We start from the raw sequence: 6,537 nt of genomic DNA, 5'->3' as shown, positions 1-6,537 counted from the left end.
GGAGAAAGCACAAATAAAACAGCCCAATTATAGGGAAATAACAAAGAACGGTGGGTAACCTACTTGACAGACAACTTAATTTAACTCTATTTTCAATATCTAGAATACACATTAAGTAGCCTCCCATGCAATCCCAGCCCTTGAGGCCATGCCACCTACAACCATCAAAATGCTCATATTTTAAAGCTCCCTGGGGACTTAACAGGTATTAATAGGTTTATACAGTCTGTTATTTTCCTAAGGTCACAACTGGGAGCCCAAAGTGAATCCCAACCCCCTGTCCTATCTTCTTTGGTCAGGGTTTTAAGAATTGGGCAATTTTACCTAAAAATCCAGATATCTGAATTCTCTGGGGAAAAATCAAGTGATCTGGCCATACCCAAGTCCTCCATCCCACATGGCAACAGTTGGCTGATACGGACCATGCCTGTCCCCTGTAGATGGGATATGCCTCTTTACAGAAGTCCGTGTCTTCCTGCTCACTCACTTCTATTGCTTGCCTGACCCCTACAGGCCTTTGACTTTTCCACGGTGGTTTACAAAGGGCTTCTATGTATGGTGGTAATTAGTTTCTAATGGTTATAAGATAAATAGCAAGTTCAGTCTGCTCTGCTACAGCTCATGTTTCTGTAACAATTAGCTTAAATAAAATTGGTAAATGGGTGAATGTTGTTTGTATAACCTAGAAGTCTTTTTGGTTCGTGTAACTAAGTAGCAGCACCTAAATGCAAAAATCACAAACACTCAATGCCCATCAGCCCATGTTCTTCTTTCTGGCTTAGATGAGCCTCCAGTTTTGTCTCGAAGTGCTCATTGCACAGTTCTCCCTGATCCTTCTGTATTTTGCTCTTTCTCCATAGCTCAGCATGCTCAGTCCTTTGTCACTGCCTTCCCTGTCCATCAGTCTACCTTCACCTTTTTTTGTTCATTAAGGCAAAGGCCTCTTATTTTGGTGTATTTATTAGAAACACAAAATGTAAAATTTGTGCTAATATTCTAATTGAGGTCATTACCAGTTTTGTTAGTGCCCAGTTTCAAAGTTATATACGTTTTTATTGATCTGTCCCTAATCCCATCTTTTCCCAAAACTTCTGTTACCTCTAGCACAAAATTCTACCGGAAGCAGGGGTTTTCAGAAATACATCTGTCAAATTATAATACGTTCGAAAGTACTACTGAAAAACTAAGACCTTCACTCCATAAGAAGGACCTGGAGTAGAGGTTGGCATGTCTCACAGTAAGCCCAAAAGTTAATTCTCCAGCATTAAAACAGGCAATTGTAAGCAGTTGGCTAGCATTTAGGGGCTACATTTCATGAAAAATCCGTTTTTAAACATCACAAGCATACTCAGTGTGGGGAGATGTTCATAATAAATAGACTCACAGGAACTAAGTATATACATATTGCTTCATTTATTTCTAACAACATTCTTGTGCCTGTGGTATCAACACCTCTATTTTACTGATGAAGAAACTGAGGCTGAAAGGGATGAAACACTTGCTTGAAATTTCATTCCCGTGTGGTGAGCACAAGTTTCAAATCCAAGGTTTCTAAACCTTCAGCTCTTCCATCCTTCAGTAGTTTCCTGTCAGAAGTGGAGCAGGTCTATTGGGCTGTCTTCTTTAGATCAATTTCAACCCCTTTCTACAGTATTATGCGATTCAAAGTCCTTTAAAGTCAGACTTACATGTGGTATTTTTTAAGTGTTTTTATTAAAAAAATTAAAACATTTATTAACAATTACACTGCATAGTACAAGAAGAATATGGCCTATGGGGTCAAACAGACTTGAGTTCCTTTATTTAAAAATATTAATTTTTAATTTATTAATATTTACCATTGTGCGAGGCATTGAGGTGTAGTGGTAGACATGACCACATGGTGCCGGTGCTCAGCAGGCTTATATTCTAGTGGTACAATCTTCTGTTAAATGTGTGAAACAAAAATACTATTACCTATTTTAAAGGACTACAAAAACAAATTTGGAACTACATATGTGGTAAGGCGTCACACATAGAAACCATTTGACTGTTAGCAGTTGTTATTGAATTGATACAATAATACTAATTACACAGAAGCAGAAGAGGCAAGGAGATTTTAGGATAAGTAGCTGCTCCAGCACAAAAGCCACCATTAGCAGTCAACAATTATTCATGCACCTGTGACTCCCTCGTCCCCAGTGAAAGCCTCAGAGGTGTGCCGGTATACAGGCTGAGGTGTGACCTGGCTGTATATAAAAGCTAATTCCTCTACAGTCCCACTTGTTCTGACACACTACATTGTAAATGAACTTACTTGGAATGTAACAGATTTCTACAAATAACTAATCATTTCAAAAGTTCTGTTAAATCATAAACCCTATACCTCCCGCTCCCCCAGCCCCTGGTATGCTTAAAGACCCAACAGCCACCCTTTAAAAAACTAAGAAAGTTTCACTTCTAGCAAGGGCCAACTAGGCTTTTTTGATCCAACTCTCCCACCAGAAACAAATGAAAAAGCCAGATCAATATCATATAAAAAAGTCCGTTTAAAATCATCAAAAAGCTACCAAATAAATGAGAATTTGTGGGACCAACGTCCAGGAGAAGAGAGACAATGAAAGGCGTAAGCCTGGCACCATTTTGCCCCCTAGGAATATTGCGAGATATGAAAACAGTGGCTGAGATGGTAAGGAATTGAGAATAAATTTTGACAGATTCATAGGACTATGGAGATAGAAACTAGAGTGCAGGGCCTGCCCCAGGTTTCAGGGTTTCAGGTACAAACCAAGAGTAAGAGTACACCAAAAACAGAGTAGTCCAGTCCTCAAAAAGACTAAAAACACCTTAAATTATTTTGATGTCTAATGAGATTAAACTGATATACCCCTAACCTAGTTGATTGCCAGAGGCAAAAATGCATGCTCACTGAAGAAAGATAATGTCAGAGCCTCAGATTACCTCAACAGCTGGTCATATACAGTGTCTGGCCCTCAGTAAAAAATAACCAGTCCAGCCTGGGCAACATAGGGAGACCTTGTCTCTACAAAAACATTTTAAAAAATTAGCTGGCATGGTAGTATGCATCTGGAGTCCTAGCTACTCAGGAGGCTGAGGCGGGAGGACCGCTTGGGCCCAGGAGTTTTAGGCTGCAGTGAGCTACGATTGTGCCACTGCATTCTAGCCTGGGTGGGCAATAGAGTGAGATCCTGTCTCTAAAAACGAACAAAAAACCCCAAAATCCTCAGCCATTACCATTACAGGAAGACAAGTTTTTGCCAGAAACCAAGAGATGAGAACAGGTAATAGAAACTGGGCCACAGGAGATTCAGAAGATACAGTTATCAAACATGGGCTTTACAATAACTAGAATTAATATTTTCAAGGAATTAAGAAACAAAAATGGAGAATTTCATCAAAGCGTGGAAACTATTAAAAAATCCAATGGAAATAAATTCTAGAACTGAAAAATAGACCAAGAACTCAACAGATGAGTTTAATAGGAAAGTAGACATAGGTGAAGCAAGAACTTGTGAAGCAGAGGAGAAACCGAAAGAAAATAGACTGAAGTTCAGAATCAAAAGGATCGAAACAGAAAAGAGGCATATGGGAAAAGGGAAAATGTCTAGCATATGTATAATTACAGTCTCAAAAGAGAGGTGATACAGAATTTGGCAGTTGAACATTCTAATCATGTCACAGCACTACTGATGAAATCCAAAGGCATAGACAGAAAACCTGAAAAGCAGCCAGAGAAAAAGGGTGTATCACCTTCAAAGCAACAGTAAGACTGATCATTGGTTCATGAAGAGAAACAATAGGAGACAGCTTTGATAGGTGGCCAGGCGCGGTGGCTCGCGCCTGTAATCTCAGAACTTTGGAAGGCCAAGGCGGGCAGATCACTTGAGGTCAGGAGTTCAAGATCAGCTTGGCCAACACGGTGAAACCCCGTCTCTATTAAAAATACAAAAAATTAGCCAGGCGTGGTGGCGGGCACCTGTAATTCCAGCTACTTGGGAGGCTGAGGCAGTAGAATCACCTGAAACTGGGGGGCGGAAGTTGCAGTGAGCTGAGATCCCACCACTGCACTCCACCCTGGGCAACAAGAGCAAAACTCCATCTCAAAAACAAAAACAGATATTGATAGGCTATAATGAACTAGAATTCTATATCCAGTGAAAATATCATTCAAAAATTAGTATGAAATAAAAACATTTTCAAACAAAACAAGAAAGCGAGCATGTTCATCACCATAAGATCTACAGTAAAGGACATTATAAAGAGGTTTTCTACAGGGTAAAGGGAAAGTAATCACAGAAGGAAGCTGAGAAATACAGGAGGGAATAGAGAGCAATGGGAAGGGTAAAATGTAGGGAAATATAAATCAATGTTGACTCTAAACAAAACCAATAATGTCTACTGAGACCTTTAAATACATTTCTAAATGTATTTAGAATTGTTTAGAGAAGGGTGAGGAGGAAACACACATGGTAGAAGTTTGTCAACTCAGTTAAAGTGCCCAATAAATCTAAGGATGGTCCTTTCAATAAATGATGTCAAGACAACAGGATATCCACTTTGGAGGGGAACACTTTTAATTTAACCCTTATTTCACACCACTCACAGGCATACAAAATAACTCCAGGAGACTTTCCCATCTCACCTGTGAAAACTAAAACATAATAAAAATTTTTATAAGTCAACATAGAATGTCTTTAAGAACTTGGGGTAAGAAAAGGTGTTTTTAAAACAGGACAAATTGCACTAACCATAAAAAAAGAGAGCGATACCACCTGTATGTTATGATTTTAAACTTTTGCTCCCTGAAAGATACCACTACAGAAATAAAAAGTGGAGATATCTGCGACTCATAGTACCTAGAGTATACAAAGAACTTCTAAAAATCAGTTAAGAAATAGAGAAAACTCAAGGGAAAAATGGGTAGGAAACCTGATGCCTCATAAAGGATATCCAAATGGCAAATGCATGAAAAGTTGCTCAACTTTCTCCTTAATGTCAGAGAAAAGCAAATTAAAACTACAATATAATTAATTTTAAGAGACTTTGAGTCTTTTGACAAGGGTGTACAGCAAGTAGAAATAACATCATAGTAATGATGGGAGTGGTAAATTTAGACATAGTTGGAAAATATTTTGGCCATACCTACTAAAATTGACATATGCATACTTTATGCCCCAGCAATTCATCTTATCTATATTTCCAACACAAATGTCACATATGTGGATCAAAAGAATTTTACAAGATAACTAGGGCTGTATTCATTACAACCAAAAAAACTGGAAACAACCCAATTTTTCAGCAACAAAAATACATTGTGGTATATTCAGACAACAGAACACTATAACTTGCATAACACTATGCAAGACAAACAAGCAAATACTGCTATATACAACACAAATGATTTTTGCAAACGTAATGTTGAAGAAAAGAAGTCAGGGGTAAAAGAATATATCTTAGGATTCCGTTTATATTGAATTCAACAACCAGCAAGACTATCTCTGTTAGAATTTAAGGTATTGGTTATCTTAGCAGGGAAGATTTCAGGAGGCCTAATGGTGCTCTGGGAGGCTGGTCTATTTTTTTTTTTTTTTTTATCAGAGCAGTGGTTACCTGAGTGTATCCATGTTGTGATAATTCATTTGTGATTTATGTAGTTTCCTACATGTACATGTCAATAACAAAAGTAATTTTTAAATATTTTAAAAGGCACGTGGTCAGTACCTTGCCTGAAGACTAGTTTAACAGGAAATTTTCTTCAAATACCTTCCTGATGTCACTAGAGAACATTTGTGGCTTTTATCCTAAAAATGACACTCAAACCTAGTTAATGGTTTCTCAAATTGGGGAGGATATCCAAATGTCAAGAACATAGTTTCATACCAGCAGGAAAGCCCAAAACAGCCCTTTCAAACTCAAAAGAAAAATATGGAGTAAAAATAGTTTTCACTAAACATAATAGTGTAAGATTAAAAGTATACTAAGGAAAAGTCCTCATGCCATTATTTGAATTCACTTACATTCAACAAACATTTATAGGATTATGTACCTATAACTTCCTGAAGTAAATATTCAGGATGGTGGGGAAGAGACTGGTTCAGCAAGTCACATACTGTTTGAATTCTCTGTGATTCATCTGTTTTGTGATACTGGGCAAGCAGTTTAATCTAAGTTTCAGTTACCTTACCTATAAAAATAGGAGTAATAAAATCTGTGGGCTCAATAACATAATGTTGGTTTAAGTTTCTACTCCAGTGCCTAATAGAAACTTATATAAATGTTTGTTCCTCACTCCTTACAGCTTTAAGAAAAATTTTTTAAAAATTTATTTTAAAAGTGTTACTACTATTCTTAAGAAAATGTGAGCTTTTTCTTAAAATAAGCTCACTTTAGTATAATTTATAAGATTTCCTTCCTCTGTAAATTTTTAAACCTCCTTGATATCATTTTGCCAATTTTGTTTCTATTGCCAACATATTTTTTTTCTCCTCCAGTTAATTCTGAAATTAAATACAAAGAAACAGGGCCTTTCCCAGGTCC

The sequence above is a fragment of the Gorilla gorilla genome, chromosome 4, assembly GCF_029281585.2.
Source record: "Gorilla gorilla gorilla isolate KB3781 chromosome 4, NHGRI_mGorGor1-v2.1_pri, whole genome shotgun sequence".
NCBI lineage: Eukaryota > Metazoa > Chordata > Mammalia > Primates > Hominidae > Gorilla > Gorilla gorilla.
Note: the sequence above shows the minus strand (reverse complement) of the source record.